The sequence below is a fragment of the Callorhinus ursinus genome, unplaced genomic scaffold, assembly GCF_003265705.2.
Source record: "Callorhinus ursinus isolate GAN/ISIS: 27379988/994484 unplaced genomic scaffold, GSC_fseal_2.0 scaffold10, whole genome shotgun sequence".
NCBI lineage: Eukaryota > Metazoa > Chordata > Mammalia > Carnivora > Otariidae > Callorhinus > Callorhinus ursinus.
Window position 1 is genome coordinate 75940612 of NW_027397072.1, and position 20752 is coordinate 75961363.

The following is a 20752-nucleotide window of genomic DNA, read 5'->3' on the forward strand; positions in this document are numbered from 1 at the left end:
CTGACAGATGACAGAGCCCCCTCTTCCCTCGAGTGCTGGTCCCTCAGAACTGAGTACTGAACCCAGAGATTTGGGTCTTGTTTGCCATGGGGCTTTCTTCAGAAGACTTCAGATCCAGGAAAGGGCTAATGGAGAGACACTAGGCAGGATGTCAGCTCTGTTCTTGTTTCTCCAAGAAAATGTGGAGCTCAGTGCCCAAGCCAGGGGTGGCAAAGGGCCTGAAGTCCATCTGAGGACACAGAGGGTGCCAGAAAGCTAAAGCATCAGAGACTCGGCTATGTGGTCATTGGGATCATGGGTTGAATGGCTGCTGCTTCCCTGAAAAGCAGGAGCCTCAGAGTCCCAGACTGAGCCTGACTGAGGTGGGAGAGGCTAAAGAAAGTCCTCCCCAAATCGGCAAACTTCCTGAGCAGCTCTAAGCTCCTTGTGTCGTAGGAAAAGGCTCCTCCTGCAACACTTAGAGACCTCTTTTCCTGAAGCAAAAGGTAGACCCCTCTCCTAGGACCCTTGCTAACTTCCACATTATCTGAGCACAAAGGGTCACTTCAGTTGGACCAAGCCTGGAATTTAAGCCTGACCATCAGGTGTTGAGGAAGGTGAACTAATTTTTTTAAATATGGAACAAGGTCAGGAAAACAGGGCCCTCACTCGGCCTTGAGTGTCTAGCAACTCCATTATTCCCTTGCTTAGCAGTATGCTGGTGCCGGAAGAGTCCCAGCTCGTAATCACAGAAGGAATAAAAAAGTTTTCAAAAATTACTAATATTCCAAATGAAATAATGGACCTAGGTAGCAATCATCAATGCTAACCGATGCTAAAATCATCGGCGAAAGATTAATGGGGAACTCTGTGGGCTGACACTACCTAAACCTAATGATCGATGTTAGCAACATTAAGTGTGAAACATCCAGATATTATATGTCTCACAGTAAAAGCACCACCCTATGAAGTATGGGTGCCTAAAAATATTGATCTTGAATCTAATCGAGGCCCTAAATATAACTATCAGTTTACCGGGAATATGGAGGACAGAGGAACATTTTATCTGACTCCACAAAAAATAATCAAATACAGAACACAGACATTATACAGGACAAATGAGCCAGTTCCTCCCCAAATCAATGGCCAGGATGGACTGCCTCAAAACAAAAGAAACCAAGAGACACAACTATATGCAACATGTGGATTTTGAAAAAGCCAACTGTAAAAAAGGTGTCTGGAGATAATTAAGAAATTTGAATATGGACTGGGTTTAGATGATTTTGAGGAATTATTGTTAATTTTGTTAGGTAAGTAATGACATTGCGAGATGTAAAAAAACCTTATCAATTAGAGATACAGGGGCACCTGGGTGGCTCAGACGGTTAAGCATCTGCCTTCGACTCAGGTCATGGTCCCAGGGTCCTGGGATCGAGCCCCGCATTGAGCCCCACATCGGGCTCCCTGCTCGGCAGGGAGTCCACTCTCCCTTTCTCTCTGCTCTCTTCCAGCTTGAGCTCTCTCTCTCTGGCTTACTCTCTCTCCAGTAAATTAATAAAATCTTAAAAAAATTAGAGATACAGGGGCGCCTGGGTGGCTCAGTCGTTAAGCGTCTGCCTTCGGCTCCGGTCATGGTCCCAGGATCCTGGGATCGAGCCCCGCATCGGGCTCCCTGCTCGGCGGCAAGTCTGCTTCTCCCTCTCCCTCTCCCCCTGCTTGTGTTCCCTCTCTCACTGTGTCTCTCTCTGTCAAATAAATAAATAAAATCTTTAAAAAAAAAAATTAGAGATACAAACAAATTTTCAGGTGAAAGGACAAGCTATCTAATATTTGCTTAAAATACGCAAGCAGGAAAAAAGGGAAAGACAGATGAAGTAAGGATGGCATAATGTTGATAATTATTGAAGCTGGTTGATGGATATAGGGAGGTCCTTTTATTCTAATTTTGAGTATGTTTAGAAATTACCATAAACACACACACAGTGTGGTGCCCCTGACTCCCATGCAGATCTCAGTTTATATCATATTATGTAAAATATAGCCTCAGTCTGGGTCTGGGGAGAACAGGTAGACTCAGATGGAAGAAGCAAGGAATGCCCCTGGCAAGTTTGGGAGACTGTTCCTTCAGGCATTTTGGATTTGAAAAGATAACTGAAAACAGCAATGAGATAGATAGCACCATATACCTATCAGAATGGCCAAAATCCAGAACACTGACAAAACCAAATGCAAAATGGTAGAGTTAGTCTATGATACTATCATAATGGATACACGTCATTATATGTTTGCTGAAACCCACAGAATTTATAAAACCAAGAATGAATCCTAATGTAAACTATGGACTTGGAGTGATAATGATGTATCAATGCAGACTGATCAGTTGTAACAAATGTACCACTCTGCTGGGGGAGGCTATGCAACCTGTCAAAGCAGGAAGTATATGGGAAATCTCTGTATCTTTCTACCCATTTTGTTGCAAACCTGAAGACTGATCTAAAAAATAAAGTCTAGGGGCACCTGGGTGGCTCAGCTGGTTAAGCATCTGCCTTCAGCTCGGGTTGTGATCCCACGGTCCTTCGATCGAGCCCCGTATGGGGCTCCCTGTTCAGCGGGGAATCTGCTTCTCCCTCTACCTCTGCCACCCGCCCCCTCCCCCGCTCATGCTCGCTCTCTCTCTCTCTCTTTCTCTCTCTCACTCTCTCAAGTGAATAAATAAAATCTTTAAAAAAATAAAATAACTTTTTTTAAAAGATTTTATTTATTTGACAGAGAGATAGACAGCGAGAGAGGGAACACAAGCAGGGGGAGTGGGAGAGGGAGAAGCCAGCTTCCCACTGAGCAGGGAGCCCGATGTGTGACTCGATCCCAGGACCCGGGGATCATGACCTGAGCCGAAGGCAGGCACTTAATGACTGACCCACCCAGGCACCCCTGAAATGATCTTTTAAAAGCTACTCCACAGTCTCCAAAATGGATAATTGGGACAAAACAGACTTCAATGTGAGAAGAATCTAAAAGGCTACTACTTCTTGGCAGTGCTGGGAACTGGCTACTGACTAAGCCGAAATAAGCAGCATCTGTCATAGACACACACACACAAGGACATCCTCAGGGCACACATCGACAAGTCAGAACAGAGAGGAGCAGATGCACAGGTGTGCCAACACACCCATGTGAACTGACTACACACATGTAAACTGACCCCAGCAGAGACCCCAGCACAGCCAGCCCTCTGCACAAATACCCGAATGCCCCCAGGGCACCAGAACACACCCGCTTCCCAGACACTGCTGAAATAGAAATCCAAAGACAAACAAATGAACTCAGTAGCACTGAACATTAACACGGGGCTATACAGAGGCAGAAGGCTTGGCAAAAGAAAAAAAAACAAACTCTCAAACATCCATCCTACTACTACGGGAACATCTCGATTAACCTGAGGGCAAGTTTAAAGTTGTGTCTCCCCCCCCAAAAAAAGCGTCCATAGAAAAAAGACAGCACTTGACTTTCTCGTGCTTCGTTCTTCTCACCATACACTCCCTCTAAGAGACCTCATCTAAACTAAAGCCTCATTCAGCGCCTGTCTACTAACCACTCCCAATTCTCGGGTCTCTAGCTCTTGCCTCTTTCTCCAAGCTGCAGACTTCTATGTTCAACTGCTATCGAACATTTCCTCTTTTTTTTTTTTTTAAAGATTTTATTTATTTATTTGCCAGAGAGACACAGTGAGAGAGGGAACACAAGCAGGGGGAGTGGGAGAGGGAGAAGCAGGCTTCCCGCAGAGCAGGGAGCCCGATGCGGGGCTCGATCCCAGGAGCCCGGGATCATGACCTGAGCCAAAGGCAGACGCTTAACGACTGAGTCACCCAGGCGCCCCTGAACATTTCCTCTTGGATGTCGTATTGTAGTTAAGGTACAGGCTAAGCTTATTTCTCCCTCCTGGAAAAATTCAGAGGTAGACTGCCCAGGGCAAGTGACAGGGCACGGCCATCTTCAACATTTTCATTTCTGAGCCCATGTTGGCTCCTTCAGTGCTGGTGATATTTCGGCCAGTGGAAAGGAGAAAAGAGGCAGGAGAGGTTCATGCCTAATCCTTCTTTTATTTATTTATTTATTTATTTATTTATTTATTTATTTGAGAGGGAGAGAGAAAGAGAGAGCGCATTCATAAGACAGGAAAGGGGCAGAGGGAGAAGGGGAGAGAGAGGGAGAGAAGCAGACTCCCCACTGAGCGCGGAGCTGGAAACGGGGCTCGATTTCAGGACCCTGAGATCATAACCTGAGTCAAAACCAAGAGTTGGGCGCTTACCCAACTGAGCCCCTATGCCCAGTCCTTCTAAGAGCAAGACACACATCACTTCTCACATCCCACTGGCTGGAGTATGGTCATATGGTTACCTTCTGCAAGGGAAGCTGGGAAGTAAAATCATTAGGTGGGGGGCCATGTGCCAGTGACCACTATCCTTGCAGAAGGGCAGAAAGGTATTGGGGGATAATCGGAACCCAGTTACATCCGTTGGATACCTCAAACTCAATATAAATAAGTGTAAATTCATCATGTTCTTTGCCTCTGCTTCCAACGGTGCCTCCTCCAATTCCCAGCTTGACAGATACTCTACCACTTACCCAGCTCCCCAAGTTGGTTTGCTGGATATTGAATTAAATGTTAAACACTGAATTTGAATTTCAGATAAAAAAAGGAATTATTTTTTAGTATCAATATGTCCCAAATATTGCATATATTTTTTTCTGCTAAATCCAGCAACCCTACACCCAAGCCAGAAGCCTTAGAGCCATTCTGAATTCCTCCCTCTTTTCCCACTTTCTTTTTCTTTTTTTTTTTTAAGATTTTATTTATTTGAGAGAGAGAGAGATAGAGAGCATGAGTGGGGAGAGAGGCAGATGGAGAGGGAGAAGCTGACTCCCCACTGAGCAGGGAGCCCGATGCAGGGCTTGATCCCAGGACCCTGGGATCATGACCTGAGCTGAAGGCAGATGCTTAACGACTGAGCCACCCGGGGACCCCTCCCCTTCTTTTTCCCACTTTCAATTGCCTTCCAAGCCCTGCTGATTCTTTTCTATAATATTTCTCATTCTGTCCCCTCTTCTCCAACTCCACTGTGACTTCCTTGGTTTGGGCCATCACCCCCTCTCTCAAAGACTCCTGTAATTAATTGCCTTCCATTTGGCCTTCCTGTTTCTAGCCTTGCCCCTTCTAATTCATGCTATGCACAATAGGTAAACTGGTCTTTCTAAAACACAAACCTGACATCACTCCTCTGCTTAAAATCCTTCCACTGTTCCCCATGGCTTTCAGGATAAACTTCAGACTGATTAGCCAGGCTGATAAAGCCCTTGATCATTTGATTTCTCTTTCTCCCTTGGTAGGCCTGTCCCTAACTTATTATTTTAGGCACATACTTTTGCTCCCAAAGCCCTTGATGCACTGTATTGCAATAGCTGACTTGTCTGTGTGTTTCCCCAAGCACATTTTACATTTTCCTTCAGGGCAAGGATTATGGCTTATTCATCTTTATACATTGAGCAACCGGCACTAGTAAACAATTAATGTTTATTGGATGAATTATGGTTCTCCAGCTTGCATTGCTCCTATTCCCATCCCTGTCTGGTTCAACACGTCTTAGTTGGACACTTCCCTCCATTCCAGATGTGGACCTTTCTGCACCAGTCTTAAGCCTGTTATACCTTTATTCTCACTGAAACTCTCTGAGCTCTGATTTCCATGGCTCAACCACGATGAAAAAGCTTCTTGTCCACTCCATTACGCTCCTACCTAATGGACGTTAGGATAAAGAAATGACACCTTACCGAATGAGGCCCTAGCCAGTGCCCCCCCTGAGCTGAGTTTCAGATCATGATTCCAGTTGACATAGGGCAGCTGTTAGATGAGAGTTTCTCGCCTGCCCTCCCAACCCCCACAATTTGTCCCCAGCCCTTCCTCATCCCCTGGGGAGTAACTTCTCTCTCTCTCTCTCTCTTTTTTTTTGTTTTGGGCCACAGCAGTGTTTAGCAGGAGCTGGCAGCCATGCCTTGTTTGCGCTGTGATCTAACACCAGCTGACAGGTGGGTTTCGGGGTGTCTCTGGGGCCGTGGCCTGTTTAGTGGATTTACCACTCTAAACTCAATTACAGGAGACTTTAATGTTCCACAGGCAATTCCAGTCCCTTTTTGATAAAAACTCTGGTGAGTAAATAAGTCAGAATGGTGATAGGGGCCTGCCATTTAATATTCACTGAAGTACACATGTTTGGAAATTGGAAGTAGAGTTTAATCTATTTTCATATTTATATCAACATGAAGCTTTAAAAAGGACCCCTCCTTTTCTCCACCAATCTTGTCAATTCCTCCTCTGGAAAGTAAAGGTAAAATGGTTATAAACTTTATTTATTTTTTTAAGTTAGAAATATGTGATGTTATGATAATTAAAGCGTGAGCTTCAGATCTGTTCATTTTCAACTCAGAACTAATTCTTGCATTTCATTTGAACTCCCAGGAAAGGCAGGTAACAGATAAACCAAAGTCACTGCTGTTTCTGACGGCTAGACTTTTGGATTTGACTTTGCTATGGGAGCTCAGTGAAAAGCAGATGTTGGGAATAGAGAGATCTTAGCTCCAAGATCTTACAATTTAGGGGAAGGTTTCACAGCCATTCCAAGTAATGTAAAAGCACCCCTTTTAAAATAAAGGCAAGGCTCACAAAAAAATAACAAGCATTCATGCTCACCGATAAAGGTTACAGGACTATTCAGTGAGGGAGACCCAAAACCTGGGGAGAAAGCGTTAACACAGGGAAGGGAGTGATGCGTTGTTTTGCTGTTCCCCCACTCTACCTTGTTTTTTTTTTAATGTGGATGAATGTTTAAGTATGGCGCTGTGGTCAAAGGCATCTCTTTTAATAATGCAACACACAGCGTCCTGAGGGGACAGCCGTTGATTTGGAAACTGAATATGGTGCACTCTAAATTCTCCTCCCCAAGGAAGGCTGACTAACTGATAAGTGCCACGAGCTAGCACGGGGACTCATTCTGTCAAATCAACTTGCTGGAAAGGCCCCATGCAGGATCTGCTCCAGTCTCTGGGAGCTAATGTGAGCAGACACTTGTGACATTAGACAGTGCAGCAGGCCTGGCGAGAAGGAAAAGTTCACCATCCGCCAGCAAGGTGGTCTTTAGATGACAAGGATAAAGAAATCAGTGCAAATTTGTTGATGTAACAACTTGGAAAAGTACGCTTTCAAAAAAAAAAAAAAAAGCCACTCTATGGGGAGAGAGGATCAAAAGGAAGAACGGCAACAATAGAACTTGAAAGCTTTCTTTGGGCTTTCTGTACCTTTTGTGATATGGCCTTTTCTCCCAGTCCTTTTTCTCTACTGGGGGATCTTCAGTTATGTGAGTGAGGCCCACTGCACAAACCACTGTTCCATCTAAAACCAAAAAATAAATAAAATAAAAGAAAGGTAAAGAAAGGAAAAGTAATGAAGAGAAAAGAAAAGAAAATGCTCGTGCCTTTGCCTTACTGGGGTAAGTAGCATGTCTCCTCTTTCAGATGGGTGATCCCCTGACTGTTTCTGAGAATTCTCATCTCTCTGATCCTGGTGCATTAGTCCTGGAGGAAAACTGAAGCAACTGTTATCTGGTAAGAGACATGGAGATAAGATGTTACCTTTGTGTCTGACACAAAATGTAAGTAGATGTCTATAACTGGATCAAGTATTTTAAGAATCAAATAGCACGACAGGGAAAAACTGGAGTTATTAATATCAGATAGAGGAATTTGATGACGTTGAGTGTCTGATTCAAAGAGGTGGTTCTGCCAAGGTTTTTCCCCCTTGGTGGGGTAGTATAGCATACTTCTTCCATATTTAAAATAGAAAAAAAATACATAACTTTGAGTATGGTGAGCTAAATCAGCTCTCCCGTGGCAGCTGAAAGAGCATGGGCTCTGGAGAGAGATACCCTGTGTTCAGGTCCTGGCTCTGCCACTGATTAATCTGTGATCTTGGGAAAGTTATTTCATAAAAACATTTACCTCGTAAGATTATTCTAAAAATAACTGCTTCATAAGAGTCTCATCATGAGTGAATACATGTGAAGTTCTGAGTTCAGAGTCTGGACTATACTAAGTGCACCATAAATTTGGCTGTGATTATTATTTAAATGAGTTTCCATAGGTTCTTTTTTGAAATCCAAATTCAATTAATTAACATATAGTGTCTTATTAGTTTCAAAGGTAGAGCTCAGGGATTCATCAGTTGTATACAACACCCAGTGCTCATTACATCACCCAGTTACCCCATCCCCCCACCCATCTCCCCTCCAGCTACCCTCAGTTTGTTTCCTTTGGTTATGAGTTGGTTTCCAAACCCAAAAGACTCCACCCGAAAACTTGTAGAACTCATACAGGAATTCAGTAAAGTGGCAGGATATAAAATCAATGCACAGAAATCAGTGGCATTCCTATACACCAACAACAAGACAGAAGAAAGAGAAATTAAGGAGTCGATCCCATTTACAATTGCACCCAAAACCATAAGATACCTAGGAATAAATCTAACCAAAGAGGCAAAGAATCTACACTCAGAAAACTATAAAATACTCATGAAAGAAACTGAGGAAGACACAAAGAAATGGAAAAACGTGCCATGCTCATGGATTGGAAGAACAAATATTGTGAAAACATCTATGCTACTTACAGCAATCTACACATTTAATGCAATCCCTATCGAAATACCATCAACTTTTTTCAAAGAAATGGAACAAATAATCCTAAAATTTGTATGGAACCAGAAAAGACCCCGAATAGCCAGAGGAATGTTGAAAAAGAAAAGCAAAGCTGGTGGCATCACAATTCCGGACTTCAAGCTCTATTACAAAGCTGTCATCATCAAGACACTATGGTACTGGCACAAAAACAGACATATAGATCAATGGAACAGAATAGAGAGCCCAGAAATGGACCCTCAACTCTATGGCCAACTAATCTTTGACAAAGCAGGAAAGAATATCCAATGGAAGGAAGACAGTCTCTTCAACAAATGGTGTTGGGAAAATTGGACAGCCACATGCAGAAGAATGAAACTGGACCATTTCCTTACACCACACACAAAAACAAACTCAAAACGTATGAAAGACCTAAATGTGAGACAGGAATCCATCAAAATCCTTGAGGAGAACACAGGCCCCTTAGACCTGAGCTGCAGCAACTTCTTCCTAGAAACATCACCAAAGGCAAGGGAAGCAAGGGCAAAAATGAATTATTGGGACTTCATCAAGATGAGAGGCTTTTGCACAGCAAAGGAAACAGTCAACAAAACCAAAAGAAAACTGACAGAATGGGAGAAGATATTTGCAAATGACATATCAGATAAAGGGCTAGTATCCAGAATCTATAAAGAACTTCAAACTCAACACCCAAAGAACAAATAATCCAATCAAGAAATGGGCAGAAGTCTTTTTTTTTTTTTTTTAACATATAATGTATTATTTGTTTCAGAGGTACAGGAGGGGAAGAATGAAGGGGGGGAAACTGGAGGGGGAGACGAACCATGAGAGACTATGGACTCTGAGAAACAAACTGAGGGTTCTAGAGGGGAGGGGGGTGGGGGGATGGGTTAGCCTGGTGATGGATATTAAAGAGGGCACATTCTGCATGGAGCACTGGGTGTTATACACAAACAATGAATCATGGAACACTACATCAAAAACTAATGATGTAATGTGTGGTGATTAACATAACATAGTAAAAAAATAAAAAATAAATAAAATGCATTTTGACTTAAAAAAAAAGAAATGGGCAGAAAACATGAACAGATATTTCTGCAAAGAAGACATCCAAATGGCCAACAGACACATGAAAAAGGGCTCAACATCACTCGACATCAGGGAAATACAAATCAAAACCTCAATGAGATAACACCTCACACCAGTCAGAATGGCTAAAATTAAGTCAGGAAATGACAGATGGCGAGGATGTGGAGAAAGGGTAACCTTCCTACACTGTTGGTGGGAATGCAAGCTGGTGCAGCCACTCTGGAAAACAGTATGGAGGTTCCTCAAAAAGTTGAAAATAGAGCTATCCTATGACATAGCAATTGCACTACTGGGTATTTACTCCAAAGATACAAATGTAGTGATCTGAAGGGGCATGTGCACCCCAATGTTTATAGCAGCAATGTCCACAATAGCCAAGGAAAGAGCCCAGATGTCCATCAACAGATGAATGGATAAAGAAGATGTGGTATATATATAATGGAATATTATGCAGCCAACACAAAAATGAAATCTTGCCATTTGCAACGACGTGGATGAACTAGAGGGTATTATGCTAAGCGAAATAAGTCAATCAGAGAAAGACAAGTATCATATGATCTCACTGATATGAGGAATTTGAGAAACAAAACAGAGGATCATAGGGCAAGGGAGGGAAAAATGAAACAAGACGAAACCAGAGAGGGAGACAAACTATAAGAGACTCTTAATCTCAGAAACAAACTGAGGGTTGCTGGAGTGGTGGGGGGTGGGAGGGATGGGGTGGCTGGGTGATGGACACTGGGGAGGGTATGTGCTATGGTGAGCACTGTGAATTGTGTAAGACTGATGAATCACAGACCTGTACCCCTGAAACAAATAATTATTATATGTTAATAAAAAAAAATTAAAAAGAAAAACACTTAAAGAGTTGGTTTCCATAGGTTCTTAATGACTGTAACTAAAAGGAAGGGTTCTGTGGTCAAGTAAGTTTAGGAACCAGGTTTAACACAATTAAGCATTTTTTTTTTAACCGTGGTATTTTTCAGCACCTTTGTTATGTAAACATGCATGATGAACACCCAAGGAAGAATTTGCTTTCTAGTATTTGATCCTATAAACCCTTTTCCCAGCTAATGCTGTTCCTCAAGTGAAGGAAAAACAGTATTCCCAAACTCTGGTTCAGGAGTTAAAGACATTTTTGAGTCATGGTGCCTGATCCACTAAGGATCAGTAATTTATTTTTTATTTTTTTAATCTTTTATAAATTTATTTTTTAATCTTTTTTTGTTTTGTTTTTCCTAAGTAGGCACTCCGCTGAATGTGGGGCTTGAACTCACAACTCCAAGATCAAGAGTTGCACGGGCCAGGTGCCCCCTAAGGCAGGAATTTAAAGCATGGTAATTGGTTACCATACAGACCTCAGAGGTCTCAAAACACTCCCTTTGAAAAAATAGTATTTTGTAAAGTGGTACTGCAGGAGGCAGAATAGTGTATGGTTAAAACCCAGACACTGGAGTTGCACAAACCCAGGTTTAAATCTGTCGGGCAAGTTATTTCCTATCTCTAAGTGATCAGTGTCCTCAGCTGTGACATGGGGTTGGTGGGGATATTTACCTCCCAGCCTTGCTAGATCCACTAAATGAGGTAATGGTTGGCTCTGTCAGCTATTGTTGGTGTATATATCCCAACAGAGGGGCTAGTATTTGCCAACAGATAAGGAATCGGTCATTTTGTGCCCAACTGCTCTACTCATTCAGTGCCTCTAGGATGCAGTGGAAAAAGCACTGGAATGGGAGCCGACATCCATGGATTTTAGAGCACCTTTGTGCTAAAATGAGCAGATGAGCAGAGAGGACATATTTATCAAGATTAGCACACTTCTGTGCCCAGTTTTCTCGTCTGCGAAAAATCAAAGCAGCAGCACACCTTTCCTGCTTGTCTCCGGGTTACTGTAAGGCCCAGAGAAGCTCGTGTACATATGATTTTCTTAAACTGGAAAGACCTACTGCTGTTGCAGACATAACTCCTTGAAAGCTTACTACAGTCCAGATAGCATACTCGGTCTTACATATAAGACCTCATTTTAATCTTCACTGCGAGGTGGGTATTTTTATACCAGTTTAAGGGATGAGGAAACAGAGGCTCAGGGAGGCTAGATACTGCTGATTTCCCCCCCAAGTTCTCACACCTAGTAAGTGGTAGAGTCAAGAATCAAGTCCAGATTTGTCTGACTCCAAAGGTCCTAGAACCAGTGCTTCAAAAATACCATTAAAATACATTTTAAGTTCAAAATTAGTATTGGCCACATACACTTTCTCTGCTAGTGTCTACAAACATCTTTTTGATATTGTAAAAATCTCTAACTTGGACAGCAGCCACCAGTTAAATGAATGAAGATGCAGCATTGGGTAGAAAACAGAATGATCAACGCAGGATCCAGCCTCTTAACTGGATGATGATTTATGGATACTGGCCAGCTGGTTAACTTTCCCTGGGACCTATGTATGTTTGCTTCGATTATTATCATGACTAGCATATGTCGGAGGGCACCAACTCGGAGGAAGTTGTAACCTGTGTTAACTGATCTCTAGCTCCTCAGAGCTTCTGGATGGCAAATTGATGTACAGAGCAAGTGGCTTCACAGACTGGGGTAAAGCAAGGTCTGTCAGAGTGGGAAAATCCATATTAATGATATGCTATAAAACACTTTTTGTTAGTTATATATATTCCTTTACTTTCATTTCCCAAGAATAGCTCAGCTGTCAAAGCATTTCCAAGATTTCCATAGATTCGGCAAATACTGTGCGATCGAATTATTGCTCTGAGAGAAGTTGCAATTAAAACACATTAATCATTGTAACAAAGGATCCTTATTGAGGCTGACAAAGGTGGTGAAATCTGATGAATAATTAGTCTGGTTAATCTTTTAAAAGTGAATTAAACTGCTAACAAGTTAAATCACTATGATTTTCAGAATAAGCCTCCAGGGTGAGCAGAGAATGGGAATATTATCTTCATTTTTAAAAGATATTTTCTTCCTCATTCTTAATCTCTCGGCTTGCACTAGAGGCCCTGGGTTACAACAGTGGGGCCCTGAGGAGCAGCTGGGGGGAACAAGGCTGGTCAAGGAGGGAGGGCATGTTCTTAACTCCCCCCTGCCACACAGTGATTTCTCAGTGTATCTAAAATGAACAGTAGATAGAAGAATCATGCATGGATGACCTTTAAATGTGATCCAGAACTAACATGGCACCTGCTCACTAGCCATTCTCAATGACCTAAAGTGGATCCATCACGCGGTTCTGATTTCATCCCCACCGTAAGCCAACCAACCATGACAATGGGGTCCTTCTACGATTTCCTCTTTTGCTCTTCTCTCCAGTCAGATGGCTTATTCTTCCAGACAACACCTCTTCTCTTTGCATTTCAATTACTCTGGCAGGTTTGCCATGCTCTGAAATAAACCAAGATGGACAAATACAGACTGATTAAGTCATGGGAAATGGACAGAATGGGACAATAATCATTTGGGTTAAAGTCTTGACATTGGCTGAGCCTCCACAATTCCGGGGAGTTCTAGGGGATGCTATAATGTGTTGTCCAGACCCCCTTCAGGAAGGAAGGACTTACTCCTCCAGTAGCTGGGAAAGCTGCTGGAATCTGGCCTTCGGCTGTTAGCCTTGAAAACTGCCCCTCCTCAACAAGGTCACACTTCCTTCCAGACGTAGCTGACATCCAATTGGCCAAATCACTTGGGGTCTTGACAAACAAACTAAGAGAATAAGCAATACCCACAGAAAAATTAATATGTCCTGGGATCTCCCCAATCACTCTGGCAATTTCCAAGCTACTTTGATTATTCTTTACTCTCCTGGTGATGCCCTTGCCTCAGGTCACTGTGAGAGAAAGCCAAATTTAAATGGGCTTGCCATGAATTGGACCCACCTCTATCTCAGGCTTGAACCTAGGGAATCTTAACAAAACTGTAAAGTATCAAGGGAAAGTTTGGGAAGCAAGCTAAACTGGACCTCAGAGAAAGGCGAAGAGGAATGGAGGTCACTTGGCCCAGGATAAGGGAAGTTCTATCCGCTCCCTTGCAACGCAAAAAGTCTATTATGAGGAAAGTGCTCACTTCTTCTTTGACTTTCCATAGTAACAAACAAGATTGAAACAGGGAGGACTTTACTAGGATTACCAACATTGAACATTGAAAACTTCAGAGAGATTAAATCAAACTAGTGTGTGTGTGTGTGTGTGTGTGTGTGTGTGTGTGTGTGTTCTATTTTTTATTTTCAGGATTGCCTTTAAAATATTTTGTTTTGGGGTGCCTGGGTGGCTCAGTCGGTTAAGTGTCTGCCTTTGACTCGGGTCATGATCTCAGGACCCTAGGGTCAAGCCCCGAGTTGGGCTCCCTGCTCAATGGGGAGTCTGCTTCTCCCTCTCCTTCTGCCCCTCCCCATGCTCCTGCTCTCTCTCTCAAATAAATAAAACCTTAAAAAAATAAATATTTTGGGGCACCTGGGTGGCTCAGTCGTTAGGCGTCTGCCTTCGGCTCAGGTCATAATCTCAGGGTCCTGGGATGGAGCCCTGTGTCGGGCTCCCTGCTCAGCGGTAAGCCTGCTTCTCCCTCTCCCACTCCCCCTGCTTGTGTTCCCTTTCTGGCTGTGTCTCTCTCTGTCAAATAAATAAATAAATAAATATTTTATTACTGTGTAACATACTCAGATGGCTGCAAAGTTCAATCTACAGAACAATGTATATTCAGAGAATTCTAACGATCCCCGATCCTCCCACCTGAATCCTTCCCTCTCCCACAGGAAGTAATTTTATGTTTTTACTTTGGTTTGGCCTATATTCCTTTTCAAAAAATATCTTTCTTCCTTTCTACTATTTCTCTTCAGTCATTTGTCTATTGTGCTTCTTCTCTTTTGAGTTTTCCTAATTTAGCCTTTATTTTTGAAATAAATCTCTTTCCCTTTATTTCTAATTCTTTCCTAGGTCTATCAACTCATTTCTGAATTTTTCTCACTCAAAGTTACCATTCTTTTAACTCTTCTATCATTTTCTCGATTTCTTTTAGCTTCTTTGAAGTATTAGCATATACTTTTCACCTTTTTTGTGACCATATTTTTCTAAGTGGTTGTAATTTGGGAGCAAAAATGTTTCCTTGATGCCCCAGCTTCAGTGACCTACATCTTCCCTCCTCTCTTCAGGCCTCTACCCATTGCCACGCTTTCTACCCCTCCCCACTCATCCAGGATATTCCTCCGCCAATTGCTGTCTTTTCTCCTTTTCTGTACTTTTAACCTCTCTCCCTACTGGAACTTTTCCTTCAGCATAGAAACATATTTGTATTTACCTATCTTTATTTTTTTTAAAGATTTATTTATTTATTTATGAGAGCGAGCAAGTGGGGGCGGGGGTGCCCCTGTATCAACCTATCTTTAAAAACTACGATAAACTGCCCCCTTCCCATCCTATATCCCCCTTTAGCCATCTTCTTCGCTAATTCTTTTCCTAGCCAACCTTTCGTGAGGTTTATCAGTATGACTTCTTTTCCCAATTCCTCCTCAACCCATGCTGTCAACCCATGCCATGTAGCCCATCTCTACACACCTCTGCTGAAACTCTTGCAAAGGTCCCCACTGACTTCCTTGTTGCTAAATCCCATGACTATTTTTCAGTCTTTATCTTATGGGACCCCTTTCTACTCTTGAACACAACTGACCACTTCCTCTTTCTACAAGTGCTCTCTTTTGCTAGTTCTCTTTCTCTGGTTTCTCCTTCCTTAGCCAATCACACACATTTGCTATTCTGTGGGGGTGGAGGGGGGGTTCTGTCCTTGGTCCTTGTCTCTTCCCTTTTGGCCCACTCTCCCTGGGTGATCTCATTCACTGCCTCAATTTCCACTACTACTCAAATACTTATAATTTCCTATTTACTTATTTATTTACTCACATTCCTCTTTATCTGAAAATGAACTTAAGATACCTTGGTAAAATATACATTGAAAAAATTAACAGAAAGTCTAGGCAAAGGGTGTGGAGCAAGGGCAGCAAACAAAGTAGAACATAAAATTTGGTTCTAAGATTTCCTACAGTCAGTGCAAAAAGGAAAACAGAACACTGCATATGTTTCACAGTGTTCCTGAAATAAAAGTAAATAATTTGTTAAATAGAAGCACAAAATTTATGGTTCTGAGACATAAGCATTTTGTTCCATGGGTCCTCATAAAGGGGACACTGCACTGTGTTATGGAGCATCCTCACAGTATATCAGCAAATACTACATTTTTCTATAAGGTGTTTTTAAGATTTTATTTATTTATCTGAGAGAGAGAGAATGAGAGATAGAGAGCACGAGAGGGAAGAGGGTCAGAGGGAGAAGCAGACTCCCTGCTGAGCAGGGAGCCCGATGTGGGACTCGATCCTGGGACTCCAGGATCATGACCTGAGCCGAAGGCAGTCGCTTAACCAACTGAGCCACCCAGGCGCCCTTTCTACAGGTTTTTAAGATTTATTTATTTTATTTGAGAGAGAGAGAGAGACTCTGTGTGTGTGTGTGTGTGTGTGTGTGTGTGTGTGTGTGTGTGTGTGCTTTGAGCACGAGGAGGGGCAGAGGGAGAGAACCTTCAAGCAGACTCCCCAACATGGGGCTTGAACCCATGACCCATGAGATCATGACCTGAGCTGAAACCAAGAGTCAGCCACCCAACTGACTAAGCCACCCAGGTGCCCCTTTCCACAGGTTGTTTTAAAAAACTAATGCCTCTTGATATTGATGAATTAGATTTTTTTCAAAGTAAACATATGGATGGTCAAAACCAAATATTCCAAGTACTCTGGTTTATGACAACCAAGCCTTTAATTTTCAAACTTTCTTTAACAGCAGCCTTTGTTAAAAATGAAATCTCGCACGGAGTCCCAACTCTTAAAACCAATTGAGCTGGACCAGTTCTGGTTGAAAGGGAAAGTGAAGCCCTGTTCCTTCCATCTCCTGTCCCTCCCCACCCATCCTGGCTGCCTCTGAGGTTCAGCAGAACACTTCTGGAAGCCACCATCCTAACTTAGATTAATGTGTAAATTCAGAGAATCGAGCCTTGGATGAAGTGCTGTAGATCACTCCCCATCACTATTTTCCTAAGCTGAATTTTGGATCAGCACTGACTAAGGATGTAGGGAAACAGTTATTCATCAATGCAAATTAGTGCACCTATTCTGAAAGACAATTGGGCAATATCTATAAAAAGTAGTACTAAGTAGTAGTGAATTCAAGGTTATATTCCCAAACACATACAAGTATTCTAAGTTGCCATTTAAGTGCAGACCCATATGATGACATGATTGGCCAAGTTGAAGACAGGATAAGGATCCTCTTAGGCAGTGGTTCTCAAGCTTAAGCTGATATCAGAGTCACCTGGAGGCTTGTTAAAACATAGATTGATATAATCCAACCCCAGAATTTCTGATTCTGTGGGCCTGGGAAGGAGCCTGAGAATCTGTATGTCTCACAAATTCCCAGGTAATCCTGTTGCTGCTAGTCTGGGGACCACGGCTTGAGAATCACTGCCCTTTAGGAAATTTAAGGAAACCTAAAGTGGTCACCCCACCTATCCAGACAGCACCCACTTGCAGGTACATAATACTCCTCAAAATATAATTTTGAATATAATGTAACCCAAATGTATGGAACAATCAAGGCATTCAAGTGATGTGATTTAACATGGCAACAACAAATGTTAAAGTGAGAAAAAACTGAAAACCTCATTGTCATCTTGGCCTTAAAAATATACATTAGTGGGACGCCTGGGTGGCTCAGTCATTAAGCGTCTGCCTTCAGCTCAGGTTATGATCCCTGCTCCGTGGGAAGCCTGCTTCTCCCTCTCCCACTCCCCCTGTTTGTGTTCCCTCTCTCGCTGTCTCTGTGGCTCAGTTGGTTAAGCGACTGCCTTCGGCTCAGGTCATGATCCTGGAGCCCCAGGATCGGGTCCCACATTGGGCTCCCTGCTCGGCAGGGAGTCTGCTTCTCCCTCTGACCTTCCCCCCTCTCATGTGCTCTCTCTCTCTCATTCTCTCTCTCAAATAAATACAATCTTAAAAAAATCAAATAAATAAATCTTTAAAATTATATTACACACACACACACGTTAGTAAAGAAGCCTAAAGGTCTAATTGAGCGCGACAACCTCCTGGTAGACAAAAACAAAGAGAAAAAAAAACAACAAAAAACCTAACATCTCATTGGTTTGATTTACTTTAATTCTGAGTGAGATTTCATGTTTATATTTCTTTTTCTGTGAACTATCTTTTGATGCATATCCTTTCCCTATTTTAATAGGATTATTCATCTTTTTTTTTTAACAATTTAACACAACCTTCTGTCAGCCATTGGGTTGCAAATATTTTTCAAGTTTGCTTTAACTTTGTGGTCATTTTTTAATTTGCATGTTTTGAAATTTGTTATATCCAAGCATATATATTAATCTTTTCCTTACTACCTTGTGATTTTATATTTTGAAACTTAGAAAGCTCAAAATCTTCTCTATTGCAAATCACATTTTTTTAAAATTTCATCTGTTTTCCTCTATCACTTTTTATGGATTTGTGTTTTTATGGTTAAATCTTTGACTCATCAGGATTTTACCTTGATAGATAGAGTGATCTAGCTTTATTCTTTTCATCAACCACTAACAAGGTACCCTTAAGCTACTTACTAAATTATCTAATATAAAGCTGCCCTTCTAAAGAAAAGGAAAAGAGCAGTATTTCCCAGGCTTCCCTGATGACAAGAATCCCCTAAGGCACATATTAAAATACAAGTTCCAGGGGCGCCTGGGTGGCTCAGTCATTAAGCATCTACCTTTGGCTCAGGTCATGATCCCAGCGTCCTGGGATTGAACCCCGTGTCAGGCTCCCTGCTCTGCAGGAAGCCTGCTTCTTCCTCTCCCATTCCCCCTTGCTTGTGTTCCCTCTCTGGCTGTCTCTCTCTCTCTAATGAATAAAATCTTTAAAAAATAAAATAAAATAAAATACAAGTTCCCAGGCCCCTCTCCAAGAAACTCTAATTAATTAGGGGGGCAGGAGTTTATATAATTTCAACAAGTACCCCCAAATGATTTTTATCATCTAGGAAGTTTGGCAAACACCAGAGTAGACTCTGTTCTGGATCTAAATAGAACCATGCCATCAGAGACTGGATCTTGGACATTTCTTGAGAAGTCTGAGAATTTGCATTTCTCATAAATTCCTGGAGCTGAGGAATTAAATCTAAACCTGTATTTCTGACCTTGTCTTCTACTAACTCTCCATATCCCTGTCTCTGTTTGATTTTCCTCCCTAGAATCTATCACCATGTGACATATTATTTGCTTGTCAGTAAAGATAGGAATTTCACTTTCCTCCATTAGGACTATGGGTGGTATACAGTAGATGCAAAGCAATAGTCGTCTAACGAATTAATTAATGTTTCTCCAGTTCAGAGTTCTCTTCTGAGATCCTGACTCTGTTACCCACTGCCTGGTAGATACTTTACTTGAATGTCCCGTGGGAACTTTAAACTTAATATAGCCGAGATTGAGCTCATCATTTCTCCCACTTCTCCCATTTCTCCCATTTCAACCCAAACCCTGACTGCTAGTGCACCCTGGCTTTGGACAATAGCCTCACCAACAACCCTCCTACTTAAGGAGAAGGCATCCTTGAGACGCTCTCATCTATATCCTACCACTAAGGTGTGGTGATCCTACTTTTCATCCTCTCTAAAATCTGCACTCACCTCTCCAATGCCTTAGTTCAACTCATCATTATCTCTTGCCTGAATTATTGCAAAAGGTTCCTCTAGTCTCAACATCCTCCCCAATAAGTACAAATTTCTACAAATCTGTAACCCTCACTTAAAATCTTTCAATGGTTCTACACTGTCTTGAGATGTAGTTTAATTGCCTTAACTTGACTCACTAGACTCACTCATACCAACCTGTCATCTATTTTCTCATGCCCTTCAGCCCTTGATCCAACAGAATTAACTATTCCTTCTCCATGGACAAGCAGTGGTGAAGCAAGAGGGGAACAATGACAGCAGTCTGTCCTGGGTGGAGGCAGCAATGGGCTATCTGATGCACTGCCTATAGGAAATTTTTCAGTCTAAATTGGTATTGCTTAAAAACCAATTTTTGCAGGAAAAAATTGGAAAAAAATTATTGAGGAAAAACTCCCTTCTACCGTTTTAGGGTCTGTGGCTGGGCCCAAGAATTAAACGGACATAAGATAGACTAATAGGAGAAAAGCACACACATCTTATTTAATATTTTTATGTGCACACAGGAAAGTATACATGGAAAATGAAGACCCACAGAAGCACTGAAGACTGAGAGCTTATATGCTTTTAATTTTTTTACTTTTAAGAAAGGTATTTTATTGGGGCGCCTGGGTGGCTCAGTCGGTTAAGCGACTGCCTTCGGCTCAGGTCATGATCCTGGAGTCCCAGGATCGAGTCCCGCATCGGGCTCCCCGCTCAGCGAGGAGCCTGCTTCTCCCTCTAACCCTCCCCCCTCTCACGTACTCTCTCTCTCTCATTCTCACTCTCTCAAAATAAATAAATAAATCTTGAAAAAAAAAAAGAAAGGTATTTTATTATTTTTTAAAAGACTTTATTTATTTATTTGACAGAGAGAGAGAAGGAGCACAAGTAGGCAGAGTGGCAGGCAGAGGAAGAGGGAGAAGCAGACTCCCAGCTGAGCAGGGAGCCCATGGGACTCAATCCCAGGACCCTGGGATCACGACCTGAGCTGAAGGCAGATGCTTAACCAACTGAGCCACCCAGGCACCCCGAGCTTATATACTTTTTAAACAAAGAAATTACAAATTTGTGAAGAGGTGACAAGACAAAGGGGTTTGGGCTAGGGACAGTAAATTGTGGGACAGTAACTGACAAATACATGAAGGAAACTAATGGAAGATCAGGGTTACTTTAGGTTTGTTTGTCCAGATTCATTTTGGCATTAA

General features: G+C 42.2%; 1 long non-coding RNA gene across 3 annotated transcripts in view; it reads right to left on the bottom strand.

The window, feature by feature from the left end:
* The window catches only part of LOC112821627 (uncharacterized), a 74882-nt gene that overhangs the window by 34839 nt on the left and 19291 nt on the right, over positions 1-20752 (bottom strand). For 2 of the 3 annotated variants that reach the window (XR_003207493.2, XR_003207492.2), the window contains 4 exons: positions 13083-13203; positions 7517-7632; positions 7330-7423; positions 3847-6349 (listed from right to left, as the gene is read on the bottom strand). This is a non-coding gene — a long non-coding RNA (uncharacterized lncRNA). Of the gene's footprint in view, positions 1-3846; positions 6350-7329; positions 7424-7516; positions 7633-13082; positions 13204-20752 lie in introns of those variants that run through there. The other variant, XR_012379835.1, reaches the window with a different exon arrangement.